The 22,607-nt window shown below is 45.4% G+C and overlaps 1 long non-coding RNA gene across 1 annotated transcript; it reads right to left on the reverse strand.

The window, feature by feature from the left end:
• Positions 1 to 17,339: 17,339 nt before the first annotated feature.
• On the reverse strand, positions 17,340 to 18,530 carry LOC146058942 (uncharacterized). The gene is made up of 3 exons (XR_014470052.1): positions 18,468 to 18,530; positions 17,901 to 17,969; positions 17,340 to 17,604 (listed from the first exon to the last, which is right to left on the reverse strand). It is a non-coding gene; the product is annotated as an uncharacterized LOC146058942 (long non-coding RNA).
• Positions 18,531 to 22,607: the final 4,077 nt, after the last annotated feature.

Below are 22,607 nucleotides of genomic sequence, written 5' to 3' on the forward strand. Positions count from 1 at the left end.
GTAAAGAAAGTACATTATTGAGGGTGACGAGACAGCGTGACAGACCGCGATGCCATCTTGTGGCGGATCGGTGGAAACACAAGACCAGGGTATTATCCCAGGCACACCATCAGTCATCATGATACAATACCTGTCCCTCACTAAGTTGACCTCATCCCCAGGAGATACAGGATAGTAGTCCTCAAGGAAAACAAGCTGCTTAATATGGCATTTCATGTTCAATGGGCCAGTTTGTGGACACATGTATGCAACAACAGAAGGCATGTTTGCTATATTGTTAGTAAGCAATTGCTTATTTATAAACAGTACAGAGTAATTACTGTATGATCAGCTCTATATTGCACTCTGATTAATTTTATGCATGAATGTATATACACACACTTAGGGCCCCATTTAACTACGGTAATTATTACCAGTGGCATATTTTATTTAGAATCACAGTAATTGTAATTAGTATGTTATTAGAATTAACATTACATTATCCTCATTGTTGGCATTCTCCTGTCTGTTGCTGACAGTATACAGCTGCCAGTGAAGAGCTGTGCTTACCAGTACTGACCACTGTACTGCGCATGTGGCCAGCTTCTATAGGCTGCTTTGGCAACAGCCCATAGAAGGGAGACACCTGTATAATATGGATGACAGGCACCAGGACGGGCGCGTGCGCAGTACCGATGTAGCAATCCCCGGGTTCTATGGGCTGCCCTTGTCCCGGAGGGAGGGAACACCTGCCAATGGGATTGCCTTGGTGACTGGCAGGTCAAACTTCCAATAGGAAGTCACTGCCAGTCACAGTGAAGCCCATGCAGTCTCACAGACTGCATCAGGCTTTCACTACAGTGGCAAATTTTACCTGGGGAGGGCTGCAGCCCTCTGGAACTTTAGTCCGAACCAGCCCCATAGACTTATATATAGGCTTATGTTCAAGCTGCCTGTTTGAACAGAGACTTTACCAGCAAACAACCCTAGCACTATATGCTAGGCTGTGAGGCCTTCTGGCTGTGTAGTCTTCTAGATGTGAAGTATTCTAGTGTAAAGTATGCAGACTATAGTAATATAACATCAGAGATATACAGGAGATGCTTCAGCTGATGTGACCCCTTCTTCTCTCTCTCTCTCTTCCCAGGTATGGGCTTTAATCTGCTGAACAATTGTATCTCTCTCCACTTTATGCTCCCTATGACTACTAAATTCTGTTAGGTATGGGCTTTAATCTGCTGCACAATTGTATCTCTCTCCACTTTATGCTCCCCATGACTACTAAATTCTGTTAGGTGTGGGCTTTAATCTGCTGCACAATTGTATCTCTCTCCTGGTGGTAGCACCCACGCCCACCTGTCCTATATACCGTATTGGTTTTAATTAGGTTCCTGACATTTCTTAGACTGCATGCAGAGCAAGGTGAGACCTGCACTAATGTATAATGGATTATGAGATGGGGGGGTGCATTTCTGGGTTGTGGGCCCCCCTGGACTGGTGTGGCTGTTTGGCCTCAGGAGCAACACAAATTAACACTTATTTTCATATTCACTTTCATCCCTATTGTGTGTTTTATTTCAATGTAATTTATTTCTCACCTTCACCTCTCACTACTTTATCTCTCATTTTTTTACCTCTCACTTACTTACCCCTGCTATCTTTAGCAGCCTCTCTCACTAAGTGCAGTAGCGCACGCAGGGGGGGTTTCTGAGTACCCAGAAACCCCCTCAGGAGTCTAAGGGCCCTCACCTGAAAGCTGAGGATCCCCTCTTTCCAGGCGTACAAGAATTGTAAAAATCGGCCCTTGGGAACTGGAGATATCTGACTTCAAAGCAGTGGTCCCCATCCAAGCCTGTTAATTGTTATTCCCAGTCAGATATTTCAGGTTCTGTCTGACTTTAGAGTTTTGCTGAAGGTATATTCCAAAAGCTGGGACTCTTCCCCTTTGATAGACACTAGTAGCTTGTCTCTACTGTTCCCAGAACCAGAGATATCAGCCTTCCAGCAGCTGGTTACTGCTCCAGCTCCACACACCTGGTATGTAGTTTTATATTCTCGTTGGCAGATTGCTCTGCCTCCTGAACTCTGATCCCCTAGTCCCCAATACCATTTGGTAGGTGGGATTCTCTAGTTTTTAATTCATCCATTAAAATCTAATAAATCTATTTCCGGGAACTGGAGATATCTGCAGTCAAGCAAGCTGTCCTCCCACCAGAAAATTATGAATAGTAAGCCCACTCCACTATACACCCTTCCTCTGCGTATTAAACATCCTCTACCACCCTGGAAGTTATGTATCAGGGCCCCTTCATTCAGCCCAATACCCCCTTCTCCCACTCCATCTCCCACCATCTGTACAGTAATGGGGTAATAAGTGGAAATTATTGATCCAGGCCCTACATGCTGAGCGGTTGATATAATACCCCATACCACCCGCAGGACATCAAAGCATCCCCCACCCCTACCGCTGGGAGATCGGTAGGGGCCCCAATACATCGCTATGCCCAGGGGTCTACACTGCTGTTGACGCCCCTGTATGTATGTATGTATGTATATATATATATATATATATATATACATATATATATATATTTTTTTTTTAATTATTATTATTATTATTTATATACATTTGGTCTATCTATAATACTTTAACAGACCCGGCATATACTGGGTCACCTAAGTGTCCATCTCCGTGCTTTGCTCCGCCCCTCTGGAAACCCCCTTCTGAAAATCCTGCGTTTGCCACTGCACTAACCTATCCTCACTTTGTTTCACTATATATTTCTTTCAGTCTTGTGTTGCCCTGGGGTCACTCGGCTGCACCGTTTTGGGTGCCCTGTGCCCTAGATTTGTACCCCCCAAAATGTTAGGGACTTGCCCGACTAATGAGGTCACCTGGACGCGGTGGGCAAGCCGTTACTTATGGCCATAAATAAGCGAAGAACCTCGCTAAAAATGCAAAATTTTATTTCAAATTTTTTTAAATTGGGAGTTTAATTTGTGCACCTGCACCTTTGACTTTGTATGCAGTTCTACTGAAAGGTCTCCGCAGGGTCGCACCTCTCAATTGGTGTGCACCTCAGGACCCCACCCCTGTGTATCTCTCTCCACTTTATGCTCCCCATGACTACTAAATTATATTAGGTATTGACAATTTCACAAACCTTTCTTTTTATTATCCCCTTTGGAATATATAGTAAACAAGAAATGTCTGTGTATTAGTGGGGGCAGTGGTCTGACTTTGATCACACCTTTGATAAATCACAAATCACACACTGCTTCTGTCTCACTTATACATTACCTATACTTCCTGTAGGCTCTCCATGCTTCCAGTATATCACCTTCTCACTACTCATTCTAGGCCACTCCAACCTCATTCTATATCACTACTCTGAACAACTTTACACAGAAATATGGCTCCTCGATCCAGTCCCATACCAGTCCTTGCTGTCAGGTTTCACCCCCTCTCAACTTCCACACCTCTCACACGCACCCACAACCTAATTACTATCTCACCTGTCCCCTCTCTTCCTTTCTCCTGTGCTCTCTGGAATGCTAGATCAGACTGCAACAAGCTCCCAACTATCCACAACCTCTTTATCTCCCACTTTTTTAACCTTCTCGCCATCACTGAAACCTGGCTCTCCTCCTCTGACACTACCTCCCCTGCTGCCCTCTCTTATGGACTCCTCTCCTTCACACACTCGGTCAGACCTGATGGCCGCCAGAGTGGAGGAGTGGGCATCCTCCTCTCCCCCAACTGCACCTTCCGCGCCATCCCACCTGAGCCCTCCCTCACATTCTCCACCTTTGAGGTACACACTATCCGCCTCTTCTACCCTATTCACCTCCTTGTGGTTGTAATCTACCGCCCCCCTGGCCCCTGCTTCCCTTTCCTTGATAACTTTGCTGCGTGGCTTCCACACTTTCTTGCCTCTGACCTCCCCTCTATCATCCTCGGTGATTCCTATTGACATCAATAATGCTGCCTCCTCTAATCTGCTTGACCTTACCGCCTCCTTTGGATTTCAATGGACCTCCACCCCCACTCATAATCTTGGACACTCCCTTGACCTAGTCTTCACCCACCATTGTAATCTCTCTGATTTCTCTAATTCTTCCTTCCCACTCTCTGACCACAATCTGCTCTCTTTCACCCTCTCATCCTCCCCTCTCCCCTCATTGCCCAGACCCACAGTCACCAGACGTAACCTCGGGTCTCTTGACCCTACTGTCCTGTCTTCCCTGGAGACTTTCCTCTCTCCTCTTTCAACCATGACTTGCCCCAACCAGGTTGCCTCTTTCTATTACTCTTCTCTCACCTCTGCTCTAGACTCTGTAGCCCCCCTCCACACTGTCCCCCTCTGACGCTCTAGACCTCAACCCTGGCACAACAAAATAACACGATTCTTGCAAAAATGTGCACGCTCTGCTGAACGCCTCTGGAGGAAATCTCACTCTCTGGCAGACTTCCTCCATTTCAAGTTTATTCTCTCCTCCTACAGCGCTGCTCTCTCCTCTGCCAAACAATCTTTCTTCAAATCTCTCATCTCTTCCCATTCCTCCAATCCCTGACGTCTCTTTGAAACTTTCAACACTCTACTTCGCCCTGCACCACCCCTCCTCCCTTCATCCCTCACTGCCACTGACTTTGCCTCCTTCTTCCTCTCTAAAATTGAGATAATCCGACATGATATCTCCTCCCATACCCCCTCTGCTGCCCACCCACCCCAATCATCCTCCCCTCCCAACTACCCCAGTCTGTCATACTTCTGCCCTACTACAGCTGAGGAAGTCCGCTCCCTCATCTCATCCTCTCCCCCCTCTACCTGTCCCTTGGACCCTCTCCCCTCCCGTCTCCTCAGTTCCCTCTCCCCCACTGGCTGCTCCCACCTTGCTCACCTCTTTAACCTATCTCTGTCTACTGGCATCTTTCCCTCACCCTTCAAACATGCTCTGGTCTCACCTATTCTTAAAAAAACAAACCTGGACCCTTTATCTCCCACAAGCTACCGCCCTATCTCTCTTCTCCCATTTGCCTCTAAAATACTAGAACGGCTGGTTTACAGGCGTCTCACCAGCTACTTGTCTGACCACTCCATCCTTGATCCCCTTCAATCTTGCTTTCGCCCACTTCATTCCACTGAGACTGCCCTAGTGAAAGTCACCAATGACCTGCTGTCAGCCAAATCCAAGGGTCACTTCTCCCTGCTTATCCTTTTGGACCTATCTGCTGCCTTTGACACTGTGGATCAACCTCTCCTCCTTCACACACTCCAAAACATTGGCCTCTCTGGCACAGTCTTCAACTGGTTTTCCTCTTACCTCTCCAACCGTTCCTTCTCAGTCTCTGCCTCTGGCTCTACCTCACCACCTTCTATCCTTCCTGTCGGGGTCCCTCAGGGTTCCGTCCTTGGCCCCCTTCTGTTCTCTCTGTAAACCTCCTCTCTGGGTGCACTCATTAACTCCTTTGGCCTCCAATATCACCTCTATGCAGATGACACCCAAATCTACCTCTCCTCTCCTGATCTGTCCCCCACTGTTTTCTCTCAGGTTTCCAACTGCCTCTCTGCCATCTCCACCTGGATGTCTGAGCGATTTCTGAAGCTGAATATGGACAAAACCGAACTCATTATCTTTCCCCCACCCAGAGCTATGCCCCCTACTAATATCTCTATCACTGTTAACAACACCATCATCTCCCCCGTTCCCCAACTCCGCTGCCTGGGTGTCACCATTGACTCCTCCCTCTCCTTTGCACCCCACATCCAAGCCCTGGCCCATTCTTGCCGGTTCCAGTTACGCAACATTGCTCGCATCAGGCCCTTTCTCTCACAGAGTCCAACTAAGCTGATCATCCACTCATTGGTCATCTCACGGCTCGACTACTGCAATGTTCTCCTCACCGGCCTCGCTCAATCCCAACTGGCTCCTCTCCAATCTGTCCTCAATGCTGCAGCCAGGCTTATCTTCCTCTCCCGCCGCTCTAATTCTGCCACTCCCCTTCAACAAAATCTGCACTGGCTTCCATTCCCCTACAGAATCCTCTTCAAACACCTCACACTCACATACAGGGCCATCTCTAATTCCATTGCTCCATATATCTCTAACCTCATCTCCATTCATACACCCTCCCGCCCTCTACGGTCGGCTGACGACTGTCATCTCTCCTCCACCCTGATCACTGCTTCCCATGCTAGAGTACAGGACTTTGCCCGTGCTGCACCCCTTCAGTGGAACGCACTCCCTCGCTCCATTAGACTCTCCCTGACCTTGCAAAGCTTCAAACGGGCACTAAAAACTCACCTATTCATCAAAGCATACCCTTCCACTGCATAAACCAGATGGTTCTCTGACCCCTTGCCTGTTTACATCCTGCTACCTAACCACCACCCACTTGCTTGCACCTCTTGTAATCTGTCTGTCTCCCCTTCCTACTAGATTGTAAGCTCCTCCGAGTAGGGCCCTCTTCCCTCCTGTTGTCAAAGCCCTCTTCTCTTCACATGTCACTCACAGCTCTCCTATACTCCAACACTCAGTGACCATCTTCGTCCGCATACTCATCTCCATCATTGGCATCTAGCCTCTAGTTGTATGTTGATTAAGTCCTCACTACTTATATCCAAGCTGTAATGTGTATTGAACTGTGGCGCTCTTTATTTGTACTGTATTCTTGCTATTTATTCAATGTTATGCCAAGCTTTGTCTCCCTGTATTGTTCCTTTGTACGGCGCTGCGAAACACTTGTGGCGACTTATAAATAAAATTATAATAATAATAATAACCCCCCCCACCACCTGCCCATTGCTTGGTATCGTAAGGATTCAGGCATCGTCCTTTACTTGCACAGCCGCCAATGGACTATCGGTAATTATCGACATCTATATGTGCTGACCACGTGGAAACCTAAATTGGACATTATCGCAATCTACAATCAAACAGAGGTGGTAACTAACTTCTCCAACCTACCAGCTCTACTGTTTATTAGGGGCATACCAAGGAACGGACTATTCAGGTGCCAAAAGCTTTTGAGGGTATCCAGTGGAATTTAGAGTTTTGTGTACTATATTTGGTACTTTTGTACTATCACGGTGCCCACCGCATCGCAGACCATATAGCATGCGCTTGCGCATATCGCATTAAAATTGTATGGCATTGTATATGGCATTCAATGCCATACAATGCGATGGGATGCGATTATAACATGTATAAGCACCCTAATGGGTGCTTACAATGTTAAATGCACCCCCACGCCACCCCCCAAGTATAAACGTGAACGTGGCGAGCCCAAAGCGTGCCGAGCGCAGCGAGCCCCCGAGCCCAAAGCGTGGCGAGCGCAGCGCATAACTTCACAGGTATACACGTCCCCTCGCGGGGCTCGCTGCCCTCGCTGCACTCGCCACACTGCGGGCTCGGTGGCTCGCTGCGCTCGCCACACTTTATAAAATCAACTCCACACCGACGTAGATAGTGGGGGGTATGAAAAGGTCGTAGGACGCGTAATTATCATGGGTGCCGTGCTAGTACACAAGTACCCTATTTTGTGTACTATCAATAGGGCCCATTTGTCATTCAATGTTTGCGGTTAGCTGCAAATATTAAGTATCACCCCAATGTATGTAGGAGGGACTGCAGCAGTAATCTCTGATACCTGCTGCGATCCCTCCTGTACCGCCACCAGCCGCCTCCCCCATAAGTTTCTATGGGGGATTCGAAGCTGCCCAATGTATCAACATTGGGCAGCAGCATATCACATCCCCGGTTTACCGCCATTCGGAGATGGTGGTAGCCCACTGTAGCTGCGGGGGGCAGTGCGGTCAGGGTCGGCGGGAAGTCAGCGCTAACCGTGCATGCGCAGATGCCCGGGCGCCTGGCTCAGCTCATTGCAGGGATACCTGTCCCTGCGTGTCAGGGATGATACATCCCACTGTTAGGATCGCATTTTACAATGTGATCCTGGGTGGTAATCAGGGCTTAAAGTGGTCCTGGAGAGGTGGTGGAACTGAGATCGAGGCAGTGGCAGGGTTTTCAGCACCCCCCTACAAACTGCAAATTTGTGCTTTACCTGCCATGCTTTATAAAGGGACAGTAGTCTCACAATAGTGCCCCAATTCAAATTTACATTATGACACACAGCAGTGTCCCTTATTCAAGTTACGCTACACAGTAGTACTCTTTATACATGTATGTCACACATACATGTATAAGGAGAACATTTTGTCTTCACTTCAGTGTCAGTGACAGCATGACATCACATACACCTTGACAGAAAAGGAAGTAGCTGGGACAGGTTTTCTGTTGGAATTACTATGCAGGACTGTGGCGGAGGGGGAACTGAGTTCCCCCTACCATTAGAGGTGGTGGAACTCAGTTTCACCCAGTTCCCCCCCACTTTAACCCCTTTTACAGCCCAGATTGCATTTTAAATGCGATCCATAATAAATGGGCCCCATTGTGAATTGTTTTATCATGTATTTATCAACACTAAGCCTTTTATATTTTTTATAAATATTCTCAAATTGTTAAGAAAATGGGTACTTGTTTCCTAGCACGGCGCCCACGATTTTGATCTTATTACATCGTTTTGATCGCATCGAATCGCATGTGATGCAATCAAAACGATGATTTAATTGTACATGCACCCTGATGGGTGATTAGTATGTTATATGCACCCACATTGTTAACGCAACCGCCACTAGTAACGCCAACCCGAAGCGTGGTGAGCGTAGCGAGCCCGCGAGGGTCGGCGGTACGTGTCCTCTGACCTTTTCATAGCTCCACTATCCACGTCGGCGTGGAGTTATATAGTAGGCGAGGGGACGCGGATAACTTCACATGTATTCCGCGTCCCCTCGCAGGGCTCACTGCGCTCGCCACTCTTCAGGCTCGGTGGCGAGCGAGCCACACTATATTAAAATAAAATCCACGCCGACGTTAATAGTGGCGGTGGACTAACGATATATATATATATATATATATATATATATATATATATAGTTTGCTTGTCTGTCCGGCACTCACTCAGAATCAGGAATCACTAAAACTGTTTTACCAAGTACGTGGAGTACCGCTGTCTGTATTCACACCACAGTGAAGGGGGCTGCAGGCTTAAAAGCATAGATCAATACATGAACTAAGGCCCTTATTCAGATCTGATCCCAGTACAAATTTGTTCTCAAAATGGGCAAAACCATGTGCACTGCAGGTGTGGGGCAGATACGCAGAGAGAGTTACATTTGGGTGGGGTGTGTTGACTGAAATCTAAATTGCAGTGTAAAAATTATGCAGCCAGTATTTACCCTGCACAAAAACAAAATAACTCTCTCTATACATGTTACATCTGCCCCACCTGCAGTGCACATGGTTTTGGCCAGCAGTTTGTGAATGATTTGCAAATATCTTTTTGGTGTGTTAGGGTTCAGGCATTGATCTGTGAGGTTAATCTAGATACATCGATTACATTTTCATGCTGTGGTCTGGGGTGAGGATTTGTTCATTAACTTGATAAAGAACATCTCTGATTCTCCTGTTAAATATAGTTATACCACTAGTCCAACCAAAATAGTGTTCTAAGACAATAGAATCCGTATTGTAGATAATTTCTTAAGCTGTGTACACACGGGGGAGATATATTGCTCAGTTTCTCCTTTTCATCAGCGACCAGAGATGGTCGCTGATGAAAAGAAACCTCTACTGGGGGGGAGCCGCAGAGGTAATCAGCTGGTCGCAAGAGCTTGCGATTATAATGGGTCTGAAAACGGGAGCACGCACATGGCGATTTATCACCGGGGCACACTCCCATCACAGCGATATCAGTCCATATCGCTGCCGTGTGTACACGGCTTTTGTGACCGATTTATATCACAAGACAGTGGATCACAACACTTTTCGATACTTGTTTCCTAGCAGGGCGCCCGTCGGGTCCCATCGCGTACCTTAACTTAAGGTATGTGATGGGATCCGACTGACCCGATTTCGGGCTTTTTAACAGCTTTCCCGACAATGTAAAAATATCGGGTCCATCGCATTCCATTATAATGGCATGCGATGCTACCGATGCGACAACCCAATTTTACATTGTATGTAATGTTAAATGGCCGTTTAAAATCGGGTCCATCGCATGCCATTATAATGGCATGGGATGCGACCAATGCGATGGACCTGATTTTAAATAGGAACCAATGTTAAATGGCCCCCCATACCCGATTTTTGATTGTATAGCCACCCAGATGGGTAATTTGTATGTCAAATGCCCGCCCATTGTTAACGCCACCCTACGATGAACGCCAACCCGAAGCGTGGCCAGCGCAGCGAGCCCGCGAGGGGTGGCGGTACGCGTCCTCCGACCTTTTCATACCCCCACTATCCACGTCGGCGTGGAGTTGATTTTACATAGTGTGGTGAGTGCAGCGAGCCACCGAGCCCGAAGCGTGGCGATCGATGCGAGCCCCGCGAGGGGACGCATAACACGTCTGAAGTAATGCGCGTCCCCTCGCGGGACTCGCTGCGCTCTCCATGCTTCGGACTCGGTGGCTCGCTGAGCTCGCCACACTATATAAAATCGACTCCACGCTGACGTGGACAGTGGTGGTATGAAAAGGTTGGAGGACGCGTACCAGCGCCCCTCGCGGGCTCGCTGCGCTCACCACGCTTCGGGTTCACGTTGATCGTGGCGTTAACAATGGAGGGTCATACAATGAAAAATGGGGTCTGGGGGGCATTTAACATTGGGACCAATGTAAAATCGGGTCTCAGGGACCATTTAACATTGGTTCCAATGTAAAAAATCGGGTCGATCGCATTGCATGTGATTTGGTTGCATGCGATGCGATTGACTCGATTTTTGCGACCCGATTGCATACAATTAAAATCGGTGGTGCCGTACTAGGAAACAAGTACCCACTTTTCTACTGGCTTCTAGCCACTTAAAAAAGGCCTGCCCATCTCTCAAATGATATGGATTGCCCGTATCACAAGCATACCTGAAAACCTCCCTGCCCAACTTGATGTATTGATAGCTAAGTTTGTCCAAAGGGGTTATGAGTCATAACTTATGACCCGAGAACATTGGAAGTACAAAAGCGGCAAGTAATGGAAATGCCCATGTACTTTGTTAAATCCTTCCAAAAAAAGCAAGGCTAATGTTATTCCTTGGGTATCTGACTTTAATGTGGCTAGTCCAATTCTTAATAGAACTACTAAAGCCCTCTGTCCCATTGTTAGATGAGACCCTGAGTTGCCCATATTTATAGATCAAAGACCTAAGGCTGCCCTTATGCGTGGAAGAAACCTCAATGATAGCTCGGAACATACCGATTTCACTGTATGAGGAATTCCCGGTGTGAGCAATGTCTACTATAAGGCTCCTGGGTGTTATAAGTGCAGTGGCTGTACCACCTGTTCCTTTATGATGGCATGTAAGTCCTTTAAGCATCCCCATGTTGATAAAACCTATGATATTTGGTACGTCCTAACATGTACTTTGATACATGTGGTATACATTATTGCACGCCCTTGTGGTCATTACTACATTGAGCAGATCTTGCGTAAATTCTCTAAAAGAATGGCAGCACACAGGTTGTCTATCCATCTACTAGCAGACAGACAGACCAACATGCAGGGCCGGCCTTAGGCATAGGCAAACTAGGCAATTGCCTAGGGTGTTTGGAATGCCTAGGGGCATCAGCAGCTACTGCTGATTAAAATGATATGCAGCATGCCTATATTCTGTGTGTGAGTGAGGCTGTATCTGCATATGAAATAGTGTATTCATGGAAATCACTGTAACATAGCATTCTGTATGCAGGTACAGCTCCTTGTGTGTGCTGGTCATAACAATGCAAATAAGACAAATTTTCAGCAAAAAAAGGCACCCAACGTTAGCAGAACTGGCCAGGAGCTGCATGGCTTATTGAGACAAGATTTATGAGGAAACATCTGTATCCAAGCAGAGGCAGAGGTCACAGTGTTAGTGCTTTCTGCGGGTGGGTTGGTTGTGCAATAGTGTTCGGCATATGTGTAAGGGGCATTATGTGTGTCATGTATAAATGCATTAATAATGTGTGACGTATTACAGGCATTATGTGTGTCATGTGTATAAGGGCATTAATAATGTGCAACATATGTGTAATGGGCATTATGTGTGTCATGTGTATAAGGGCATTAATAATGTGCAACATATGTGTAAGGGGCATTATGTGTGTCATTATGTGTATGAAGGGCATTAATAAAGATTGGCATAATGTGTAAGGGGCATTATGGTTATAAGGACATTAATAATGTGTGTCATGTGTAAGGGGCATTACTGTTTGATATTATCAGTGGTGCAGAGAGAAAGGGGTAGGGGGTACAAATTACCCAGGCTAGAGTCTGATGGGAGGGCCAACCCCCTCCCCTTAAGTGACAGCAGCAGCTGCAGCTCTTCTCCTCTGCCCAGCACACACTGCTTTGTGCTGGGTTGCAGTGTGGCCATGGAGGTGGTTAAAATACAATATTTTCTCAGGATTTTTTTCTAAGGGTATAATGTGAATAATGTGAGGAGTAATGTATATAAGGTAAAGTGGTACTACTGTGTGATGTAACGTGAATAAGGGACACCATCGCATGATATAATGTGAATAAAGTTGCACTACTGTGTGGCATAATGTGAATTGGGGGTAAAATTGTGTGGCTATGCCCCTTCCCAGCAAGAACACACCCCTGTTTGGGCTGTGCACCAAATGTGTGCACTGTTTCTATTTAAAATATTGCTGGTAGGAGCACCAAAATGATGACTGCTATGATGAGGGTTGATGGTGCTGGGAAAGGGGAGCAGGGTCAGAGGCGAAACTAGTGGCGGTGCTAGGGGGCACCAGCCAAAATCTTGCCTAGGGCGTAATTTAGGCTAGGGCCGGCTCTGCCAACATGTGGCTGGCTAAACATTTCAAAGCTCATAATAATGAGGAAAATTTAAAATATTTCATCATTGATCATGTATCACTGTCACTAAGGGGTGGAGACAGAAACAGGGAGCTCTTGATTAAAGAATCTTAATGGATTTTGAGGTTGAGAACCATTTCACCTGGGGGGCTACATCGAAAAATTAACTGGAAATCTTTGTAATGTAAATATTCGATTTTTCCTAGTGCTATTTATCATTTGTTATTTACATATGTGTTATAAGGCAGCATGGATGGTGTAATGGTTAGCATGTCTGCTTCGCAGCACTGAGGTCATGGGTTAAATTTCATGGCTCTTACTGTATGGAGGTTGTATAGTCACCTTGTGCATGCGTGGGTTTCCTCCGGGTACTCCGGTTTCCTCCCACAGTCCAAAAATATACTCATGGGTTAATTGGCTCCCAACAAAATTAACCCTAGAACGAATGTGTGTGCATGTATATGTGGTAGGGAATGAGATTTGCATACAATTTGCATGTGATTCGATATGCAATGCGATTTATTGCCTGTTCATACCCCCCACTATCCACTACGGCATGGAGTTGATTATATATAGTGTGGCGAGCCCGAAGCGTGGCGAGTGTAGCAAGCCCCGCGAGGGGACACAGATTAGTTGACATGTATTCCACGACCCCTCGCCACGCTTCGGGCTCAGTGAATACATGACAAGTAATCTGTGTCCCCTCGCGGAGCTCGCTACACACACTGTCTCCCTCATATATACATACATACATACATACATATACTGTATATATACACTGTCTCCCTCCTACATATATGCAGTCTCCCTCATACATACATACATACATACATACATACACACAATGTATCCCCCCTCATACATACATACATACATACATACATACATACATACATACAAACATACATCCATACTGTACACTTTCTCTTTCGTCCATTCTGGTGACACAGCTTGACCTTGGAATGTAGGAGGGTCCAGAGGAGCCAGGCACCTCTGGGAGCCTGCCTCTTTGAGAGGCAGGCTCCTCCCTTCTGCATCCTAGCATTCCCCAGTTTGTTTTAGGTGGGCGCTATGCTGACAGGCTGCAGCCATTCTTTTAGAGTAGCTAGGGTTTTTTTTTTTTTTATTAATATTTTACCTTGTTAGTGGCAGGTGCAGTGTGAGACTTCAAGAGGAAGTTTCTTCACACTGATAGCGCAGCAGAGGCTGGCAGAAGTGCGTCCTGTCAGGTCTCTGTGTGCAGAGAGATGCTGTCTGGTCTCTCTGCACAGCACTTTGACCCCCCATGGAGGGGTCTCCTGGACCCTGGGGAGCGTCCGGATCCGGCTCTCCATTTAGGGGGGAATCTTGGGAGACGGACCCCCCGTGATGGCGCCGCCATTTTGATGGGTTTACAGGCAGAAATCCATTATGGAATTGATGCGTGTCACAGGAGCCCAGCGTTGCTGGGCACTTCCAAGTGATCCCTTTCTGAGGCGAGTCACTGGAAGGGAGAGAAAAGGGGGAAGATGGTGTAAATTGCGCTGCTGACTATGTTCTAATTAGAAATTACTCCAAATATGGAACGGGTGTGCAAAGAAATTAACTCGGGACACACTGCTTGAACAGTACAATTTTTATACTTTAAAATATGTCATAAAAACATGATAATACACAGAAAAAAAATCACAAATATGAAAATAAACAAAAATTATGAAAAATAAAAAAATATATAATAATATAGAAATATATATCTTAGAATAACAGGTTCTAAAATAGAACTTTTGCTGGACGTATACTTGATGGTATACAACAAGAAGGTTTTTTTAGTCAATGTTAATATTTTAGGCAGCTGCTAATAATTTGTTAGTAGGTTAAGGATCCATAGGCCAATAATGTTAGATATGTAAGCAAAATGTAAAGCTGAACTGGCAGTCAATTCGCATGTACACTAACACGCATCCAGGATTAATTTCAGCCAAGCAGCAAAATTAAACATATGGAATAATTGCGATGTTTGTAGAGCGGGGCTCTAAGCTTATCTCACCCCTTTCAATTGGCAGTCTGTGGCTCAGCTCAGTCTGCTGGTTGCTCCGGTCAGAGGGGGCGGCTGGTGTTTATCCTGTGTAGGGCACCTTGTGCAGCGGCCGCCAGCACTTCCTCCACATGCAGCAGGAGCATCCTGATGGGGCAGACGGCAGTGGTAGTAGCGGGGTGTGAGCCCTGATGAGACGCCAAAGGCTGGGATTGCAGCAAGCTCGTGGACAGCAGCGGACAGCCCAAACGTCCCGTAGTGATGGCGTCAACGCGTTTCGTCTCCTAGGTTACGTGGAGACTTTCTCAAGACGGATTCTGACTGTTGGTCAGAATTCTATTTATAGGTTGAGGTTGGTCTTATTAAACCACTTAATCCATTAGCCTGGTTAATTAGACAATATATACATAGAATAACACTTCATCTCTAATAGCGCAGTACTATAACTTTTATATCAAGCAAGCAGTGTGTCCAATATAAATAGGAGTAGTCCTTATTTCACAAATAACTTCAGAATATAGTCCTAATGGATAGTAATCAAGGATTAATTAATTAGGGTATACCTGTCCTTTTGAGGCTACGGGTGACATTCTATGCTCTGCGATTTCCGTTTTTTGGCGTTATTTAGACCACAAAATGGCGATATCGCATTTTTCATTAAAATCGCCAATTTAATGTGATGCGTTAAGGGACAGAAATCGCATATTATGTGCGTTAAGGTATGCGGACTTTTATCGCATCCAGATGTTTTCCAATACAAAAGTATACAAATCGCTTATTTAATGCTATGCGCATTCGCAATTCGCACTTTTTAGGTGTCTAATTATCGCACTTATTTCAGACCTGGTTCTGTTTGGCGATTTTGCACAGAACTCATTTTGGTCAAGTGCACACATGGTTAATTTCAACACAGGTGCCCTCATTATCACTCACAAACACCCCTACATAAACCCCAACATCAGTAAGGACACCTGTGAGGGTTTAAATCATGTAGATTTTGATGTCTATTTTCAAGTTGCTTATCTGTAATGTGTCCCATTTGGAGGAGCTACGCAGGAGGGAGGAAGCTGCGCAACAGATCCTGGTAGCCCCCCCACTACTGGTTACCCCACGTATGTATGTTGCTCGCCTGTACCTGGACTACCTGTCGGATAAACAGGTTGTGGGGATGGTTACGCTGAACCCCATTACCCTGTTGGAGTTATATGAGCAGGTGAGAGATGATTTTTACCATTTTGTGGGAGACAACTATGCAGTGTCTGGCCAGCACAAATTAATGTGTGCCCTCTACTATTTGTCCACAGCCTCCACTCAGTCTGTGACCTCATGGTCCTTGGTGGTATCACAGGCCACTTTGTCTCAGCATTTTACTCAACTGTTACTTGCTATAAAGAAGTTGTTGCGGACATACATCAGCAGCCGTTACTTTTCTGCTAAGCACATGTGCCCTGTACTCCAAAATGTACCAGTGTTGTAAGTGTACTCATAAACATATTATTGACCAATACCATCTGTAACCACCCACATTTAACCTAACACACAGTCCCCAACGGATGCACATGGTGGTGCTGACCTATCCCTTGCTGCTATGTAGCTTCTAAGTACTCTTGATACATGTATGAATGAAGTTTGCAGTCAAACATGGCTCACTGGTGTTGTGGAACTACATGTGCCAGCATGCCCAGACACACTACAACCATTACAGTCCAAACCATGAGTGTCAGAGCCTGCTGGAATATGTAGATCCGCAACCTTTGCCAGCCAATGAGTTATACCACACTACTTTAGTGCAATCCCATAGTCATATACCATTACAATATGTTATAATTCACACATTAATTTATATTGAGAAAAAGACACAAACACAATGGTATGCGGTTAGCAATTTTTACTTCTGTTTTTTTTTGTGAAGCATTCTGCATTTTGACATGTGGTAAATAACAACTGTGGGGCCATGTAAAATGATGTTTGGCATTTCACTAACTAAACAAACAGATATAGCAGCTACCTTTTCCCAGCATCAGGCAGCCCTACACCACTTCTAGACCCTGCACTAAGCCCACCACGGGTCCTCACACTCCGACGGGGTGGGGAAGTGGGGGAGCCACTTATTGGGGTGCTGGATACACTGCTGAGGGTTGATGCAGTGCCACCTCCCACATTGGCTTCCTGCTGCTGTATTTGGGCCTGCATAGCTAGTAAGGCATTGGTCTGCGCTGTGCATGTTTGGGTTAGTGCTGTGAGACTTTGCGCCAGGCTTCCAATATGCCTATTCTGCTCCCTTATTGCAGCAGTTAGTTCTGCAAAACGGGTGTCAATGCTGTTGGCAATGCGCACATGAGTGCCTACACCTACCCGTACACTACGTGCAATTTTGCGTAACTGAAGGAAGGTGTCACGCATGTACCCCTGTATATTACCTATTTGGAGCCTTTGGGAGGCCATGAATTCTAACTGTTTGTCCTTGAAATTAACCAAAGAGTTAGCTACTTGGGAAGCAGTAGCTGCTGTATGGGGTGGGTGGGTGGTTGGGGGTGGGTTGGGAGACACCCCACTTGGGGGAAGATCACTCTGTGACGAGGTCTGCATTTCTTCCTCTGCCGCAAAGGTGTCGACCGGATCAAGAATGATGTCCATTTCGTCTAGCACCAGTATTGAAGAATCTGTTGTGTTGCTCCCTAGTTGTATAGCACCTGTGGATACAGATGACGAGGTAAGTATTGATGCATATATAGGCCACACTGTCGTCTACACTGTTTTACATAGGGCAATAGATGGCTGACGCACATACCTGGGGGTGTTATGAACTTACACATGTACCCCGATACAGCATGCAACATTGACATTAATAATATATGACATGCCTAGCTCAGATTACATTCATTTCTGTTGCAATGTAGCAGCAGGAGCTGAATGTAGTGTGAGATATTGTTGATGTGACATGGGTGTGTGTACTGTATGTGTAATGGGGTGTTGTTTGTTCATTTACCTGCTTCCGCAGATTCAGCAGCAACGGGCCTTCTTTTCTTGGATGCGTGAGCACTTCGGGACGGACAATCTGTATAAGGAAAGATGGACAGGCATTATTGACCTTGCTATGGCTAAGCATTTTCAGAAAACATGCATTGAATTAACAATAATGGACAATACCCAATGGATAAGGACTGCATTATTTCTTGACCACCTTTTTTTTGGTTTATAGGCAAATATTTTATTTAAAGCTTAGTAGTAAACTAGTGTACACATGACAACTATTGGTTAATCGGTGGTATGTAGGCATGGCAGCTAAACCACCAGTTCACCTCAGGGTTTTTGTACACATACATGTTAGTCTGCTAGAAAGAATGGTACACTGTTAATCAATATGAGTAGTTGTGGAACTACAGGGTCCAGCATTATCAGCAATTTCAAAGTAGGAGCAGCCATTTTCTTGTGCATGACCTTGCTGGGCTATGTAGTTCCACAGCAGCACTTTACAAAGCATAACAATACAAGTGCACATTACAGGTATAATACATTGCCATGTATGTTAAAGTTTGCATGGGGTCACACTTACCAGCTCTCGGTGGCGTTTGTGGCCTATCGGAATCCGCCACATGCATGCCAGGCAGGACCTCAGGGGGGATGATGCGCTTCAGCTTCACCTCATACACATTGTAGCTGACAGTGGTGGGGCTTCCTCCTCCAGTCCTGGTGGCCTCCTCCATCTCCATGGCCATTTTATGTTTCAACTGCCGTTTGATGTCGTTAAACCGCTTTTTTACATTGCGGACCAGGCGCTTGTGCTGACTCACAGCGTTCACCGCCTGGGTGATGTCCTACCATATAGCCCTTTTGCGCTGTGCAGTGGTCTTGTAGTTGTTTTTTCCTAGCAAACGCTCAAACACTGGCATGATAGCCCGGACAAGTGCTACATTTTCTTCATACGAAAATCTCACCATCCGGCCACTTTTGGTGCGACCAGCTACCACCTCCTCCTCCTCCTCCTCATTTTCACCACCAGCCATGTCGCCCTCCTCCTCCATGCCAGTGTCTTCCTCCTCCTCACCAGCATCTTCCTCCACCTCTGACATGTGGCCCTCCTGCAGCTGGTGTGGGGTTGGCTGTAGGATGGGGATGCCAGCAGATCCTCAACCTCCTCCTGCTGGGGCTGGACGGCCAGGGTCTGGGCTGAGGCTGGCCTTGCTGTGGCCATGCTGCCTCCCACACTGCTGCCTCTCACACTTGACTGGCTGCTGCCACTGCTCCCTCTGCCACTGCTCCCTCTGCCACTCATCACTCTGCCACTGCTCCCTCTGCCACTCCTCACTCTGCCACCAACACCTCTTCCTGAACTCACACTTCCACTGCTCCTCTCCATGCTCCTTACTTCCTATCAAAGAGTGAAATGGCGCCAATGCCCCTTTATATAGGGGGTGTGATGCATAATGGAGGGGACACAGGTGGGCCAATAGGTTGTGGGGTTCTTAGTGATGCGGAGACAGTTTTGTAAATCGCACTCCGGTTGGTCCAAAACTCGCACATGACCGGCGGAAGAAATCGCACTTTTTTGTTACTAAAAATCGCACTTTTTTGTTACTAAAAATCGCACCACTTCGCCGCAAATCGCCCCTCTTCGCACTTTTCAGCCTCCAATGCGCATCACATTAAATAATCGAATTTTGACTGAAAAGTGCGATTTTGAAAAAGGCGATTTGCGGCGATGTGGTGCGCGAATAAAACATGCGCATTTAGCGCAAAGCATAGAATGTCACCCTATGGTTTTTTCTACCCCTAATAATCAAAAACCTGTGACCATCGATATCAGCCAATCATTCCATATAAGGTAATTGTTTTTTATTATAAAAAATTTTCTTTTTACTTATTTTTGCGTATATAACCGCAGAGAGAGGAAAATAAAATAAAAAATAATAATAATAAGCAATAAATATTTTTTTTTACATATATATCCAAGAATATACTCAATACTTCAATAATCAAGAATATTTAAAAGCAAACATACACATATGAAAATTATAAATATAAAATATATATGATAATGAATGCATAAAGTGAACAATATATAATAAAAAGATTTATGCAAATATATTTTCCAATCTTGTGTAAAAGAGAACTCTAGAGAGTATATGTAGAAGGACCACCAGCCAATCGATTTATCATAATTTTCTCCATGCAGAACGAACATTTTCAACACTGTGCACCTATGGTATTTTTTATTATTTTTATTTTTACTATTATTAATATTCACAATAATTATAGTGATTAGAAGAGAAAGACCAACAATTAGCTTTTATGTCAGGCTAGATTTTAGAAGTGCCCAAATATATAAACATTGATGTCAAGTATGAAAAAATCCTGTTGTGAACCCTTATAGTAGCCCTCTTGGTTTATTTAGCAGATTATCTATTTATTCATTTATTCAATTAGTTTAAATAACCCTTTATGGGTCGGAAAGGATGGAATGATTACCGTCTTCCATCAAGTGTCTATTAACCTTACTTATATCCAGTAAGTATCATGACATATCATATTAGTTTCACATTCTATGTTAGTTTTCCTAGGAACACCCGAAATGGAGCAAGAGTGGTCTGCAAACCCATACTGTCACATATTGCGCAAAATGGGTAGACCTCCTTCGCTCCACAACAGGTGCGCCGGGAATCCAACACATATATGATCCCTATAATAATTGGATTGTCGTGGGGCCACAACCAGATCCCCACATACATAGGAGTAGCTGTTTGTATTCTAGATTTATTTAACGGAAACCCTTTCAATCTAGACACGCGAAGTCCAGGGCCTCATTGAGACCCTTAGGGCTCAGCGTGTCCATCTTGAATATCCACGCTGTCTCTGCAATACACAACCGTCTAAATCTATCCCCCCCCCCCCTTTTGGTATTAATGATGTGTTCAACTCCCATTAGGGTCAGACCGCTTGGGTCACTCATATGCTTTTCCAGGAAGTGGCGTGGAACACTATGATTCACTAGTTTTTTTATGATGTTATTTCGATGTTCCCTAAACCTCATTTTAATTTATCTAGTTGTACGTCCCACGTATTGAAGTCTGCAGGGACATTCCAATACGTATACACAATACGTCGTATCACAGTTCATAAACTGCTTTATGTTGAATATTTTGTCATTTGAAGAAGATGTTATCAAATTTCTTTTATTCAGCATGTGTTTACAGGTTAGACATATGTTTTTATTACATCTAAAATTACCACTTGGTTTGGACTGCAACCAAGATGTCTGTGGTTCTGTTTTTAATGGTGGTAGCTGGAAGGGAGAGGAAATGCTTGGTGGGAGCTACTGTAAGGGGGATGGTGCCAAAACGTCTTCCCTCCCCGCTGAGGCAGAGACTTGGTCTCTTCCCACACTCTGTTCTGGTGCTCTTTTACCTACACTGTGCAGAGCTGAAAGGATGATTTTACTACTGCAGGTCAGAGTTAAGGGCCCCATACATCAGCAATTAATTGTGACAATTTTCAGATATGGAGATGATTGCCACAATTAATTTTAGATGTGTGGGCTCCCCCTTTTGGCAATCCCAATCAAAATCGCCAATCGATTGCTTAATCAGGTTTTTAAACATGCTTAATAATCTGGTATTATCTGCAGATCTTTTTTAGATGTGTGGACATTCCCAATTCGTCTTCTTCATCTATTTACATTATGAACAGCTGAAATGACAATCGATTGGGGCAATTTCCAGATATGAAGATGCAATCTTTAGATGGAAAAATCTGCCGATCACTGAAATAAATCTGTAATGTGTGGGCAAAGTCAGATAGATTGTAAAATCCATTTATCTGGCCAAAATATCCCTTTATCTGAAAATCCATAAATTGTGATTGCTGATGTATGGGGCCCATTACAGTTTCTTCTGTACAGCACTTTCCCTGGAGACCGCTGAGGGTCCATTACAGCAGATAGATAAGTACATTGATACATTATTCTGTACAGATGCCTGGCATTTTGCACTTTGTGTTTATCATGACAGAAAGGTGTAACACTGCTGTGGTGGGGGAGGCAGCGTCTGCTTTGTTAATAGATTGCAAGTTTTGTGGGGTCAAATTAACTTCTGAACAGATGGACCACAGGGATTTATGCCCAGCTTGTGAATCTGTGCCCTGTGGTACGCAAGCTCAGAGGTCTGAGCAGCCTGAACCAGCGTGGCCGGCTGCCCTGGGGAGATCAGAGACTGCTCTGGGGCAGGTTTTAAATAGGCAAAGGGATGAGTTGGTCAGGTCTCCCAGACCATTTTCCCTCCCAGGGGGACCCTGCCTTACTGAAGGTCTTGCAGGACACTGCTCAGAGTGTTCATAAGATAAATTCCTTTATGGAACAAATTGTTAGGGCCCCTGAGACGGTATCTCCCAGGGACCCTTTATCCACTCCCCCCCCCCCCACCACCATTGCTTTAGACTCTGCGGAAGAAGGGGAATGTCCTGATAACTTGTTTTGGGATCAGAGAGATGAGTTGGACTCTTCTAATCCTGGTATTGAGGATTTAATACTGGCTGTTAAACAGACATTGAATCTTGCTGAGGCTGACAAAGTTCAGCAGCAGGGGTGCTTAAGCGCAGAGACTCGGTTACCTGACTATGAGAGGCATGGAAAACACCTGATAAAAAGCTTATCATGCCTAAGAAGTTTGCCAGCTTGTACCCCACGCCAGAGGAACAGGTA

Source organism: Crinia signifera, chromosome 2 (assembly GCF_055691185.1).
Source record: "Crinia signifera chromosome 2, ASM5569118v1, whole genome shotgun sequence".
NCBI classification, from domain to species: domain Eukaryota; kingdom Metazoa; phylum Chordata; class Amphibia; order Anura; family Myobatrachidae; genus Crinia; species Crinia signifera.